At 39.8% G+C, this 16,153-nt stretch overlaps 1 protein-coding gene and 1 pseudogene across 1 annotated transcript in view; both read left to right on the top strand.

Moving 5' to 3' along the window:
* Positions 1-16,153, top strand: part of LOC108957141 (probable disease resistance protein At1g15890) — a 63,997-nt gene that overhangs the window by 27,842 nt on the left and 20,002 nt on the right. The gene's annotated exons all lie outside the window — the stretch shown is intronic.
* On the top strand, positions 187-16,084 carry LOC108956942 (annotated as a pseudogene).

The following is a 16,153-nucleotide window of genomic DNA, read 5'->3' as shown; positions in this document are numbered from 1 at the left end:
GACTCAGCTCTGGGTTTTAGTGCTGCAGTGGGAGATGTTAACATGGATAATGAATGGAGATGCCCTCCAGCTCGTTCTGATGACTTAGTGGAAATTCAAGCTGCCGTTTGTGGTAGAGTTGTCTATACTGGCTCTGAGAATGGCTTGTTTCAGGAACATGATGCTGGGAATCTGGTGAGGATTAGGGGAATGGTGGTCTGTGGCATAGGTTGATCCGGTTCAGTCCTAATGTCCCTAAATTTGCTTTCATTAATTGGTTGGTGGTGCATAACACATTGCATACCTTACAATGAAGAAGTGATGTTGCATTGATGATAAATTCTTATTCTGCCAATCACAGGAGGTATCTGGAGAGCGTCAGTTCTTTTGTTGCTCCTCCTCAAAATCTATTCAGTAGCACATTTTACTGTTGAATAATTGTGCTAGATCAGCAAATAGTTAAATGGTAGAAATCCCTTTTATTCTGCAGGCTGCTAAAGGGACAAGCTTAAGAGCTTCAAATTAGAATTGGAATGCGACCATTTAGTTTGGCAAGAGAGATATGTAGTTCTACATGATCATGTTTTGTCCGAGGCTAGATAGTTGTTTTACAAAATTATGTTCGCTGTTAGAGCTTCTTTTGGTGGTCTGTTCCAAGATAATCGAAGGCTCCTCTCTGAGGATGTGAAAAATCTCTGTAGGACTTGGCTAGTGAGCTATTGAGTTAGTCTGGAATGGAGGAAGGTCATTTGCTGTTGCTTGGCTCCTGAATGAGTTAAGCTTGTTTGGTTTGTGTGGTTTTGGGACATTTGTTTCTGCCGTTCATTGTTTACTTATCGATAATTTACATTCATGCTGTTGCCATCTGGGATTCTGGACAAGAGAAAACAAAGGCCCTTTTATTTCAGTGCTTCATGGTTATCTCTTTGCTTGGAAATGGGTTTTCCCTTTGTCATATTTGCCTCTCTTTGTTGGTGAGATTTACTGCATGCAATGAAGGCACAAAATAATATTCATTGGTCATTTGTGCTGCTTGTTTGCTTTTAGGACTTCCAACATTCACTGATGATCGATCCACTATAGGATAACTATGCTACTTTTCCCCATTTCTTTTGGTCTGCCCAAAGATTTTTGTTTGGTTGTGTTGGTTATTGTCCGATTGTCGGCACTTGATCTTTCAAATGGGGGTGGATTCGGCAAATCAGTTTATCTTCGTCGACCACAATATCCGGGCCAAACTTTTATGTCTTCTATATGTATATAGCAGAATTTGTTTCTTATACTTGTTTGGGGGGTGATGTTTTCCTTGCCAGTTGTTTACATATTGTTGGCTGTAAGTTGTCGTCAATTCTATGTCTTTGGCTAGCCTTAGATGCAACTGCGGGCTATCAAAACATAATTCTTGCCTTCAATGATAGCATTCTGTTCTCGGAGTTGAATATTGTCTATCTAATTTGGTTGGCTAACGCTAGAAACTGATTCAATATCTGGAAGTTCTCTGATTTCTCAGGACAACAATTTCACCACGGTAGCATGTTGTTTGGATGAAGATGCCCCGTTTACTTTTATAAATGAAAGCTAGTGAACATTCTCATCCTGTTTACCCTCATATACTCTGCATCTGTTGGAATATGGACACTTTGTAGCTCCGGAATTCTATACTTTAGCAACTATACGCATTGTTTGAGGCAGAACTTATGTATGAGTGTGAACTATATCCAGTTCTCACTGGCGTTTACTGTCCGTGCAGGCTATCCTTACAATCTGGATTTCGATTAAGGGGCTTTGGCACAGTTGCAGCACTTCTTAATCAGGAACCTTGGGGATCCATTTATCGAGAGCAATTATGGAGTGCATTCAAGACAGTTTGAAGTTGGTGTGTTGGATTGGTTTGCTTGTTTGTGGGAAATCGAGAAAAGTGATTACTGGGGTTATATTACAAACTGTGGGACTGAAGGCAATCTTCATGGGATCGTAGTGGGGTAAGTAAATGACAGAAATTGGCTGCATTGTTCATGCCGTGTGCATAAAGCAAACTTGACGAGAAGACTGAAATGATGACAAACCTTGAATGTGGAGGAGGGAAGTTTTTCCTGATGGAATTCTATATGCATCACGAGAGTCGCATTATTATGTTTTTAAGGCAGCACGCATGTATAGAATGGAATGCGTTAAAGTAGCAACTCTGGTTTCCAGGGAAATTGACTCCGCAGATTTTAAGGACAAGCTACTTGCTAACAAGGATAAGCCTGCTATCATCAATGCCAATATAGGTATCTATATTCTCTCTTATCTCCGCATGTAAGGCTCATGCATTCCATATATATGGGGTGCTTGTTGTAAACGGACAGATCATGAAGTTTTAGCTAAATGATTAATTTTCTTTTGAAGGAACAACTGTCAAAGGAGCTGTAGATGACCTTGATCTCATTATAAAAACTCTTGAAGAAAGTGGGTTTACACATGATCGATTCTACATACATTGTGATGGAGCTTTATTTGGAACAGTCCAGCCTCCTTGTGTCGTTGTAGACATAGGGGCTGAGAATTGTTGTTGTGCTCTGCATAAGTGACCACTTCTACTGATTTAGATTGCGGTTTCATTGGTTCTCGTCGTCATCGGCATTGTTGTTGTGTTTGTTAGGCAATGCTTTAGATTTTGTAGCTGTGTCTGATCAAGGCATATTTCCTTCTCTAATAAGCTCCTGCAGTTCTGTCAGAATGGCCTCATATTCTCCTCCTAAAACTTATGATGCGAAAGACGTAATATGTGCTTATTCACGTTTGCTGAACGAGGGTATCGTCATTGTGCCCATTTTCATGTTTATCTTCTCGTCGTTCATGTCAACGATGGTTGCGGATCGTTCAGGCCACTACGACGACCATTCCCGTCTAGTGATATAAATCTTTTGTCCGCAATGAGCAACCCACGTTTCGTGCGGTCATCCAATCTCGAGGCGCACGGTTTCTAGACTCTGCAGAAGCTGCACGGTGGTCGAGTCTCGGGATCCATATCTATCTTCTTGTCCCCGTCCTGAATCTAGAGAAGGATGGATTTTAGCTCGGAGGATAATATAATGTGCGTAGAAAGTAAACCCACTAGCCTGAAAAGAGGAACTTTTAATGTAAGGTCATATGTTTTGACTTTTTGCTAGCCTTCTCTCTGGATGAATATGAGCTCTTTTGTGCAATTATGCTGACATAAAAGAGGCCCCAATCAATTCTTTTTTTCGTGGCTTTGATGGTTCCGGTGATTTGTTATCCGCACAGGCATTGCCAAGTAATGCAGTCCCCAGTTCTTAGAGCTTAGAAATTCACTTGGAATTAAATTAGCTTTTGCAATATTGGGTTAGGTCCACGTTTCTTGAAATAAACAGCGATTCAGCTGTTAAAGTTGACCTTCGAAAATGTTTAAGATGGATTAGTAAATTATAAGTGCCTTGATCATGCTTTGTAAAGTAATAAATTTTCACTTCATCCAAGCCCAATAAGCCCAAAATATAAATTCGATTGACCTAGGTACAGAATTTCCTTTTGGGATTGCCTTGCTCATGCCATCTAAGACCGATTGTTTTATTAAGAGATTATTACATTTATTAAGTCATGAAGGGCATCGATCGAGCAAGGACTTTCAGGCCGAGTACTTAGCCCAGACCCAACACTAAAGCTCATCACCAACTCTTCATTTGGGGTTAGTGAGTAAAGTATTAACGTGTAAAACTCGAGCCCTGTGAATTTCTAATAAAATTTAGTAATTCTATAATGTTTTAGTAATTATATATCTACCAACTAGAAGGTAATAAATTTTTTTATGGGTTTGTATTATTTTTTTCATTTGTTAAGAAAATAACGTATTTTATTAAGAGTTGATAAATTTAAATCAAATGAGACTTGGTCAGCAAACAAACCTTAGTCAGCAAACAAAGCAACAGAACAATAAACGAATAAATGGCTTAGGGACGTTGCATAAACATTGGTTAGTTATATCAATAAAGGCTTGTTGTTGTCTTCGTTGATGAGTACTTTCTTTCTCGATCGATGTTCATTATTAACTCTTTTTTCCCGTATAAAAATATCATCATACTGCAAACTATAACAAGTTTATTTTATCAATAAGATATGTTATTAGAAGTTTATTTTTCGAATATTTTTCTTGAACTAGCATTAAAATGAATCAACATTAGTTTACTTTCAATATATTTTGTTCTTTCTATTTGTAAATCTAAAATTAATAAAGAAATAATTTGTAGAAATTTTTTGTTCTTGTCAGTTTACAAATTTTAATGTAACAAGGAAACAATTCCACACTTCAAATTGCTATGTTATCTTCTTAACATTTAGATTTTAATATAAATTTTTTGTTAATTGAATGGATTTATGTGTTAATTTACTGATTATCTTCTCCATAAGATATATTTTATTATAGAATCCATGAGACATTAAATTTATGGAATAGTAAATGAATAAAAGAAAACATAGTTGCATGCAAAAGTGACTAGGATGAAACTGTTGACTAGGCAGTATTAAGAATATTGAGGTATATATTTGATGTCAGTAGAATGAAAATGTACATGTGCAGGGAGCTTCGACTTGCAAATCGGATAGCACTAATTCTAAAATATCCGTAGATGGCTGGTGGACTTCGGAAAAGGCAAAAGTAATATTTCCTTTTTTACTTTTCCATTAAAATTTAAAATATTATTTAAATTTAAAAAACTTTGGCGAGAATTATATGCGAATCTAGATATCAATGTAAGGTCACCTCCAAAGGTTTGAAGCGCTTTGCATTGATAAAAGTGAAAAACAAAAAGCAAACACTAAACAAACTCTAATTCTTAAGTACTAGAGAAGGCTTTACGCGGATCGCTCCAATAGTTGCCCAAATTGTCAAATTACGAAAACTAAATAAACAACTAATTATATTTGTGAAATTTCCATTAAAAATCTTTTAAAAGGCTGACTCTATTACATTAATTTGCATCTTAAAAAGGAATCGAATAATTCTTTGCATCTATCCAAAAAAAGTGATTCTTTGATTCTGGACATCGTTGATTCCACGCACTCTATAGACAAAAGCAGGAAGAAGAATATGAGAATTGCCTTATCTCGAATAAACATAGGTAACTGATTCTTTGCCTTCGTTAATATTAAGCAGGTAACTGATTCTTTGCCTTTGTTAATATTAAGCAATCATGTTCTCTGTCTCAAACAGGCTCTAAAACACATAGCTCCTCCGGGTGCTTACAAATGAGACTAGTCATGATATCTTCCCTCTCTCTTGGCTCGAACGATTGTGGATTTCATTTCTGAACGGTAAGTTTCTTTCGACTTGACCTCGACGAAGAAAGAAGAAGAATTATAGTTCCATTTCTCTTCTTGAAGTAAAGAAAAGGTTCTGATATTCTTTTCATTCATATGCTAGCCAGAACAATTGAGACAAATATAAGCAGAGCTTATCGAACACCATCCATCCACCAGCTTTCCTAACATCTAAATACTCGATTTTTTTTTATCAAAAAAAAAAAAAAAAAAACTGTCTTTTGATCTCTTATCCTGGAAAGAACCTATGGATTTCGCAAGTCCCCTTTTAGAACTTGTCAAAGAGTTATGGGGCTTGGTCAGCAGACCTTTGGGCTACATTTATAATCTTAAAGATAATGTCAACTCTTTGAAGAGCGCAACTGAAGACCTAAAGGCCGCGAGGGACGATGTGAAGGCAAGGGTGGAACGTGAAGAAGAAGAAGCACGTGCGCTGCGCACGAAACAAGTGGAGAACTGGTTAGGCAAGGTGCAAGAGTTTGGCGGTCGAGCAGATGAAGTTCTTCGGGAAGCTCAGGAACACGACCAAATTAAATGTTTCTGTCGTTGTCTCCCACCGAACGGCTGGTCCAGTTATAAATTGGGGAAAAGAGTTAATCAAATGCTCAACGAAGTGAGAGAGCTCCAATCTAAGGAAGGAGAATTCCATGTTGTGACGTCACCATTGCCTCCTCCTCAAGTGCTCAAGATGCCTATGGAAAACACCGTGGGACTTGATATTTCCCTTACTATAGTGTGGAAATGGCTCGTGGACGAAAAACAAGTAGGAGTGATTGGGTTATATGGAACTGGTGGTGTGGGAAAGACCACCCTCATGAAAAGGATCAATGAGGAACTTTCCCGCGCAAATCATGGATTTGATGTCGTTATTTGGGTGGTGGTGTCAAAGCAAGTGAATGAAGATAGCATTCAAAACACCATAAGGAAAAGGCTAAACATTGAAGATAAGTGCTGGGAAGGATGGTCCGAGATGAGAGGGTTGATCATTTGTGGGAAGTTTTAGCTAAGAAGAAATTTGTGTTGTTGATAGATGATGTATGGGTGAGGCTGGACCTTTCCAAAATCGGAGTTCCTTGTCATAACGGATCCAAAGTAGTGTTCACAACTCGATTGAAGCAAGTATGCCACCTTATGCAAGCCAACAAAACCTTGGAAGTACAGTGCTTAACATCCTAAGAAGCTCTAAAATTATTTGAGAAGAACATCAACAAGTCACTAGTAGATTGTCATCCAGAAATTCAAGACCTCGCAAAGGATATTGCTGCAGAGTGCAAAGGGTTGCCACTAGCCCTTGTTACTATTGGGCGAGCCATGGCCGGTAAAGATGATCCCACTGAGTGGAGGCATGCACTAACAACATTGAGGAACAAACCGCACAAGTTACCAGGTATGGAATGGGAAGTATATGACATACTAAAGTTCAGTTATGATAGCTTAAATGACGATACCCTACAAGCTTGCTTCCTTTACTATTGTCTCTTCCCTGAGGATTACACCATATTAGCGAACGAGCTTATCGAACTTTGGATTGGAGAGGGCTTGCTAGGAGACATTGATGATGTATACCATATGCGGGATGAGGGAGCATCTGTATTGGGGGTTTTAAATAGGGCTTGTCTATTGGAAAGTGAGCTTTATCCAGGTTGGACAATCGCATGTTAAGATGCATGACGTCATCCGTGACATGGCGACCTGGATTGCTCGTGACTACGGGCAAAGGGAGAACAAGTTGCTAGTGATAGAGAAGGAAGAAGACATGTTCACGGAGATGATCCCCAAATGGGGGGAAGTGGAGAAAGCATGTCTATGGGGAGAATGGATTGTAAATATCAACCAAACACCAGCCATGTATTCCCCGCTCAAAACTTTGTTTGTAAGGCAAACTAAAGTGAGGCTCATGCCAAGAGGATTTTTTAACTCGATGACTGCTCATTTGACGATGCTGGACCTGTCCGACAATAGAAATATTGAGTTATTCCCATAAGGAATTTGTGATCTGATTAATTTACAGTACTTGAACCTATTGAACACTCATATCAGTGAGTTGCCTAGGGAAATCAAGAACTTGACTCGCTTACGATGGTTGCTATTAAACTATACAAGCGAAACTTTCCTAATTCCGACAAGGGCAATTGCAAGCTTACCGTTGATTGTGTTCAATATGTGGCCATCGGGTCTAGAGAAGGAAGAAGAGATGGTGGAGGAACTAGGGCGCATGCAAGATCTCACCGACTTATCTATCCATGTGTTCAAGCTTTCCTCTGCCCTAAAAATATCCCAATCCTTTCGGAGATGCATAAGGAGAGTGCATATCACAAGTTGCGAGGACTTGACCTGCATCCCAATAAGTGGCTCATTAAAAGAGAGCGGTAATTTCTTGCATTTAGAGGTGCTTTAGGACTTGATTGCCCAACAGATTTCCTTTCTTGCATTTAGAGATGCTTTATCTAAGGGAATTAAAATTGCCCTAGTTTATTGGGCTCGTACGATTGAAGATGGAGATTACAATTTATTGAGTTCAGAAATTTCAAAAAAGAAATTATCGGAAGAAAAATTGAAGACCAAAAGAAAGAAAGAGAAAGAAAAATAAGAATAATATGATTTTGAATTTTCCAAAGTTTGATGGTGCTCCAAAACTCCAAAGTTTGATGGTCGCAAACTGCAATTCGATGGAGAAAATAATCGGGAAGGAATTGCAAGAGAAGAATTAGTTGCTTCAAGATTATTCTCACGTCTCCAATATCTATTTGTCCTCGATCTTCCAAAACTAAAGAGCATTTGCGACCACACTCTATCTTTCCCTCAAGGGGTGGAATTCAAAATAAAGACTGCCCTGGTCTCAGAAAGTTACCCTTGGACTCGAACAGCGCGGGGGGAAGCTTCTCGATAGATGGGGACGAAGGCTGGTGGGCGGAGTTCGAGTGGGACCCAGCCGCCCGGGTCTATTTCTATTTGTGGAAAAGGTCTCCCTTAGGATCAGTGCGTGGAGAGGCAGAAGAAATGACATTTGGAGAGGCAGCACGTAAAATAAAAGATGATGAGTCCTTTGTCATCGCCCGGATCGGATTCCTACCTCGCGAGCCAAGTGAGTGAGATGTGGTCTTTCTTTTATTGAGGGAAGAGGGAAGAGGGAGAGAGGGAGGTTGATCAGCGTAAATATTATTGTTTAACAGGGTTCCGTTTGGCGTTTGCGTAGCAGGGTCTCTTTCCTATACCATAGCTTTTATGTACTCTCCGTTGGGATCCCTCCTACGTGAAGTGTGGGGACGCAACTAGAAAGGAAATCAAAACAAAAATTTGCAGCGATATCTCCTGTTTGTACTTCTCTAATATAATTTGTTGGGGGCCAAATCATAAATATCTTGAACCTCAAGGAAAAGAACTCAGCGGGCGCATTTCGGGCGGCACTCATGTGATCGGTCCTTTCTCGAGAACCGGTCGAATCGTCACAAATGGTACGTGAGGAGAGCCCCCTCCAGTGAGTCTGAGGTTAAGATATAATTAGCTTTGTGAGTCGGATATGTGCTTGATCTAGAATTGAAATTTCAAACATTTTGATTTCACGAAATAGCGACGACTCGACCTTGATCGGAATACATATATAAAATATTAATCTTCCGTGTTGCTTAAACTACGCATCAAGTCCAAATGGGACAGTATGTACTTTTCCATGTTTTGTTTTGTCCTGAAGGTTCCATCACTAAATTGTAAGTGATGATCCTGCCGAAGTGTTGTCTGCGTCTTGAAGACATCCATATATGAAACCCATCGCTAAACTTCTGGGCCATGCATTTGTTGGGATTATGGTTCGGAGGGATAACAGGAAGACTAGGGACAGAAGCTTCTTATTGAGTTATACATGTTTTTATACAAACATGATCCGGAGGGAGGTGTTTATTGAGCTTGTCGATCCACGTCGCTCTTATCAAGAGCCTGTCATGCTTCTTGTGAATCACTCAGCGTAAGAACTTCAATCCAATAGAATTACTCGAGCTTCTGCGGTTAGATGCCATGCCCCTATTGACATTTTATGATAGTTTGCAGCGTGCTCTTTGTCAACATAACATTGCCAAAGGTACTCCACTGACAAAAGCAGAGGTGACAGAAACCCCCAGCTTTGGCATCAGTGGATGTGAATCACGAGGATGATGAATCTGAAGATGATTGCCCACCTAGCTCCCAGGTGAATGTTTTACACATTCTTTTTTGGATATCGTGTTTGGGTAAAATTCTCTTTTCACTTGGCTTTTGAGCTTCCATCATGTAACAGTTTCATCCGATATGACTGGTTCTCCAGAACAGTATGCCATTTTCTTTGAGTTGCTTTTGATAACTTAGATTAAGATCATGAAGGCTCTGGTCTATGCCTTATATAAACATGGTCAGGCACAAATTTCTACCATTGAGGGAAGTGACGATAACTTTCTAACATCATAATGGTATGAAGATTCCTATTTTCTTCCACACTTGCTCTGTTGCTTCCCTAGACACTGATTTGGTTTGGTTTTGCCAGCACCTTTTTCTTCCGTTTGAAAACATTAGCAAGAGAGCATGCATACACACAGACTCGTAGAAGAAACTCTCTCTGTGACAGAGAAAAGTGATTTTCTTGAATGTAAGTTTTGAGATCTCTGATGTTGACTTCTGTGATCTTGTGGAGGATTCTATGCTGAACGACACCCTATACTCTGTTGAATAAGGGAAACATCAGACCTGCAGCAGTTGAAGTTTGTTCCTTGATGCATATTTCCATGTCTCATCATGTAGTGTTCACATTGTTGCAGGTGGTTGAAAGATAACGGACACAACCAGAAAGCATCCAATGCTCAGAGCATCTGTTCTTTTGTTGCTCTTCCTCAAAATGTATTCAGTAGCACATTTTACAGTTGAATAATTGTGCTAGATCAGCAAATAGTTAAATTGTTGGAATACCTTTGATTCTGCAGGCCGCTAAAGGGCAAAGCTTAAGAGCTTCAAATTAGAATGGGAATGCGACCATTTAGTTTGGCAAGAGAGAAATGTAGTTCTACATTATCACGTTTAAATTATGTTTGCTATTAGAGCTTCTTTTTCTGTTCCAAGATAATTGAAGGCTTCTCTCCGACGATGTGAAAAATCTCTGCAGGATTTGGCTAGTGAGCTATTGAGTTAGTCCGGAATGGAGGAAGGTCTTTTGTCGTTGCTTGGCTCCTGAACGGGTTAAGCTTGTTTGGTTTGTGTGGTTTTGGGACATTTGTTTCTGCTGTTCATTGTTTTACTTATCGATAATTTATATCCATGCTGTTGCCATCTGGGATTCTAGACAAGTGAAAGCAAAGGCCCTGGTGAAAGCAGTGATGCCGCTTACGAGAGCAAGGGATGATTGAACAGTTAGAAAATCTTTTGAGCCGTCTGCTTTCTTGTTTATTAGTTATCCAACCACTTAATCTAATTCCTCGACTTTATATCCGAGACTGCATAATTTCTGTTAGCAAAAAAGGAAGAAGATGCTAATTGCAGGAAATTTTTAAAACCTATTTAGTTATGGCATCATTTACATGAAATTGCTGCCTTTTGAAATTACCATACCCTAATCAATTTGCAACCAAAACAACCTTCCCATTGCAATCAACTATCCATAAATACAACAAAAGCAGGTTTCCGTGCCTCTGATTTGTGGAGTAATGTTTGCCTCCTGATAAATGGGAGCTAGAGCTGGAGCTGACATAACACTTGTATCGGATTTCAGGAACTATCTTTCTGGAGTTCCAGATTTTTGTCTGTTCAAGGCGATATGTAATTCAAACTTCGGTATCCTGATTTTGAATATCTCTAGCACCTTTATTCTCCGAGGTGAACTGCCCAGCTCTCCAGTTTGCTTATGTGCACGCATCAATGGATTAACTTTCATACACAAAAGACATCTTCAATCTTTACTTATCTGTCCACTCTCTGCAATTAAACTGGATGGAGTTGCATTTGTTGGTTTGATTAACAGGCTGGAGTAATAGGATTGTAGCTAAAGACAGTTATTCAGCAAGAAGTAGACCAACTCAAGAAAAACGTAAACTGCTTCAGACATTCTTATTTTTCATTTTCTCAGCCATACAATATGCCCATGGGCAAGCGTTCGCTTATGGCTATCATTACCCAGTGAGTCTGTCAGTGTAGCATATTGGTATTGCATCGACAATCGGGTCATAACAATAAAGTTCGAATTCCCTATGCCGCCTCTTTCCTTGGCTATTATAGCTCTGTGCCGAATTGCCAAGTGAAGCAACAAATACATCTTCGGTGGCTCGACGAGAACTGGATACTTGTTCTTGGGCATCCTTACTAGAGTATGCTGGACTGAGTCATCTCTCTCCAGAGGAGTCCACCTGTCAAGAAGATCGAGATCGTCGGAAAAAGTTCACACTCACAATAAACGTTTGAGAAATTCATCCAGCATACTCTCAGACACAAACATATCAACCGTATCAACTTTTTTTTTTTTTTTTTTTTGCTTCATTTATTAAAAAGACTATAGCTTAAAAAAGGTTGTGCCCTTGGCCGGTTGACATGTTAGATGGCAACCAAATGTTCTGGCAGGAAGATGAGACTTTGTTTATCAAAATGGGCACTTTCTGTTCTTACTTGTATCTGCACGCTAAGTGATGAATGAAAATAGAGATCTCCAGCTTCGCCAGATTGATCCGGGGCACATACGTGGTCCACTACCGAATCCAAGGAAGCTGAAAGGCTTCAAAGGTTCCTGAGATCAATTGAAAAAAAAAAGTTCAGCTGGAAGTAAGAAATAAAAAGTGAGCTATACGACGTAGCGACAGAAAAATGCTTACATCAAATCTGGAAGGGTCAAAAACTTCTGGTTGAGGGAAAACTTCCGGGTCATGGTGAATAGAAACAACATCCAGGTTCACCGACCAACCTTTCTCGATCTTATATCCTGTAAAAGACCAAGAGCTAGCAATAGTAAGCATCTTAAAATTGCAATTTTCTGATCAGCGTGTTTTGTCTTTTCATTGGGATGCATACCATCAATCTCAAAATCCTGAGCAGCTTTCCTTGAGAACCAAGGTAATATCGTGGCTCTCCTTAGAGTTTCACTTATTACCTGAATTACCAAGTTAAAAGAAATTTTTACATCTTCCAGTTTTCAGTAGGATAGTTAACGTGATAAAGCTAATTTCTTGCTTACTTTAGCGGTATAAGGCATGTTATTAACTTCACTCCAAGATAGATTCGCTCCACCCTTGCCCTTCGCTTGAATTTCCATGTGTTCTTCCTGCATACGAAGCATACAGCCCAGTTCTTCAGTATTCATAGGTCACGATTTCAATTTAACAGAGTTCATCGCAAAATGGGAGTACCCTGAGCCGTTGCAGAACTTGAGGGTTTTCTCCGAGAAATTTCATGAGCCAAGTCAGAGCAGCAGTGGTCGTGTCATGACCAGCAACTAGAAGAGTTAGTACATTGTCCTTCATTTGCTTGTCAGTTAGCTTGTCTTTGTCGGCTTCTCCGTCTGCTGCTTTGCTGTGCTTGATTATCAGGGACTCCAGGAAATCATTTTGGAAGCCTTGTCCTTCTCTCCTTTTAGAAATAACGTTGTCCAACATGCTATACATCCTATCTCGAGCCTGATTTTTTTGAATCGTTATATTCGGAAAGTAACTAGACAAAGTCTTTGGTTCTATCGTGAGTATATTCCGTGTACATGGGAAAAAAATTACCTGAATTCCACGATGAAATGCAGTTCCTGGCACTTTGAATGGCAAGGATGCGAATGAAGAGGAAATTATTTTGAAATTGGATCGGAATTTCTCCTGCTCTTCGCCTTTTGGTTCTAAGCTCATGATCATGTGGCCAATTACCTTGAGAGTGAACTGCACAAAGGAAATATCTTACTATTATGTCTAAGTGCAAAGCGATCAAAGCAGAATTTCTTGAGATCTTTTTTGTGGATACTTGTTGACACTTAAATTTTGGCGACTTGATCATTTTGTATAACATATAATTTTAGGAGCATTTATCATTATTGCATTGGACCGGCGACGGATAGACTCAAGTGAATGGTCTCGAACTTAATGGAGCCCACAAAAGCACGAAATCCAGTCAAGCCCATCAAGTCCGCATAGCTGAAAATCGGTGATCTAAATTGGAAAGAATTCTGAAATCAAGAGAGCATATTCTTTATAATTCTAAGCCTTGAAAGGAAGGGTGCAGCAAATATAAGCTGAATATATGATGGATTTAATCCAAGCGTTGGACCAATATCTTTGCTGATGGAAGAGAAGAATTAAAATTTTGAAAAATTGAGCATATATGCTCTTCATATGTAACCATGGCATTATATGTGCAAGTATGGGCAAATAAAACAAGAAAAAAAAAAGGACTCAGCTGAGCTGGTAAATACAATCGTGCGGACAAAGCAAGTGGAAAAGGAAGAAAGAAGATTTTGACGTTATTCACAAATGAGATTTCTTTCCTCGAACAATTCATCCACCGCTTGGGAAAGATTTCTTTTGCTGATATCAACGCACACAATAGAATAAAATATTCACATGGAATCAGTCAACCAGGGAAAGAAATAATTGATTGAGGACAAGAATATATGAGGAGGTCAGTTACTAAACATTATAAATAAGACCATCGCATAGCTAAAAAGGGGGGCCACAGAATAGACACGACAACACATCGAGAGAGGAAGGGATGACGCGGCCACCATTGTGACCCTGAAAAGGAGAGAGAGAGAGAGAGAAGGTTTCTGTTCATCCTGCAGGTTCTGAAAGAGGACACAAGCAACAAGCGTCCATAAGCAAAGGGAGAAGAAGACAAAGGAGGGGTCTTTGCTTCGTCCAATAGGAGGGCGGCCTTCTCTCTCTTCCTTGGTCAACACCGGGCACACAAGAATCCAGAGAGAGAATAGAAGCTAGAGCGAGGTATTTCCTTGGCGGTCTCGGCTTCACGAGTCCTCCCACCGCGGCACTGTGCTCCCGCTAGCTACAGCGCTTCCCGCACTGGACTGAGTGAACGAGCCGCAGTCCTGATCTTCACCACCACCACGTCGGCTGCTCTCGTGACACCAGCCTGGCCGAGTCCACACTGCAGCATCGCACTAGCTGCCCTTGAGTCGCTCTGGAAGGTCGTTTCCAGATTATTTTTTTTTTGGGCGAATTGTCCACGCCAGAAGCGTCGACGACGATACCCTATTGCACCGCGAGTTCAGCCGAGACGAAGTCCGTCCCTCGTTGACGTTTCCAGATCATTACAACGCTTCCACAGCTGCGTCCTTGTCTCCGGTCAAATATTGCATGTCTCGATGGTGTGTCCAGTGGCGGCAACATCACATGCAATTGTGATATCTTCAAACCAAGAGCTGTCCCAATTTTGGCCATGACAATGACAGGATTCTATTGGTGCTCTTTAATTTTCCTCGTGCATGTGTTCTGACTACTCCTCCTCATGCTTAGGAATTTTCCAGAGTACTTGGTAATTCACCGAGGGAGAACTCGATACAGGCGAATATCGTGGAAATTCTGATCGAACTTGCGTGAAGCCACCACGAGCAGCTGCTGCTGTGAGATGATCTTCCTCACTGTGATTCCCGTGACCCATTTCACGCTCGAGATACGATTTGCGATTTTGTTAAAAATTAGCTAATCCAATCTCATGCGCGAAATACGATTCTACACACATTGTGATGGAGCTTTATTTGGACTCATGATGCCCTTCGTGAAACGGGTAAGTGATTTGATATTCATGTTACTATTTTTGAAGAAGACTGGAAGGAAAAGAGTTGTTTTACTCTCTTTAGATGGGGAGGGAAATTGTATTGTGTCGAAAAGAGATTTTCATGTTATATATATTGTATTTGTGTAGTTTAGCTTTCTTTTTCAAAGATTTATATCAGTCCAAGTTGTAAGTTTTTTTTTTTTTTTTGGGTGAAAAAGGCTAGATTTATATTCAAGTAGGAAAGAAAGAACAACCCTTAACCAGGGCATCAGTACATATTATATCCAACATAACTTGAGGAGGAGAATGAACCCAATTTGATGGAAGGAGGCCTCGCCCGTGGGCTTTCGCGGCCCAATCAGCTAGGGCATTTGCCTCACGTCGGCAGTGCTTCACTGAGAGGTTGGAAAAACAGTGCATTAGGGCTGCACATTCGGCCCTAATGCTCCAAATATGGATTTAGAAAACCATTTTCATGCCGCGTCTTTACTCCATATATACAAGCACTTTCTTTTATTGTTATACTAAGCACTTTCTTTTATTGTTATACTAATCTCAAGATTTCCGAGTAAAACATGAAATCGAATAAGCATTGATATTAATTATATAAGCATCAATGTATGAACAAGATCATTGAGAAGATCACAAAATCAAGCAAATACGAGACGAATTGAGTAATAAAACTTTTCATTTATGTAATTGGCTTATGGCCATGTTAACACATGCTTATACACATTTAATACAAACTAGTTCAATAGCATACAAGATTCAAGAAAAAGTAAATGTATTCAAAATACCTGGTGTTTATGGAGATTTCATTATTTCAAATTAATTGTTTGTTTTGCAATGAGTTGTATGAAATTGCTTTCTTCTTGTTTTCAGCTAGGTTTGTCTATTCATGCATATAGAGATTTCTTTCCCTTGAACGTATTCCCTTAACATTGTCATTTATTTTTTTGAACAGGCATCAAAGGTTTCTTTCAAGAAGCCCATTGGAAGCGTAAGTGTTTCAGGCCACAAGTTTGTGGGATGTCCAATGGCTTGTGGTGTTCAACTAACAAGGATGGATCATTAAATGCTGTCCAATGCCAATCCTACTACCCATGATCGTACAAAGAGAGATAGTTAGACGTGGAAAGAATTA

This window comes from Eucalyptus grandis, chromosome 6 (assembly GCF_016545825.1).
Source record: "Eucalyptus grandis isolate ANBG69807.140 chromosome 6, ASM1654582v1, whole genome shotgun sequence".
NCBI lineage: Eukaryota > Viridiplantae > Streptophyta > Magnoliopsida > Myrtales > Myrtaceae > Eucalyptus > Eucalyptus grandis.
This window is presented reverse-complemented; position numbering and strand designations above follow the sequence as displayed.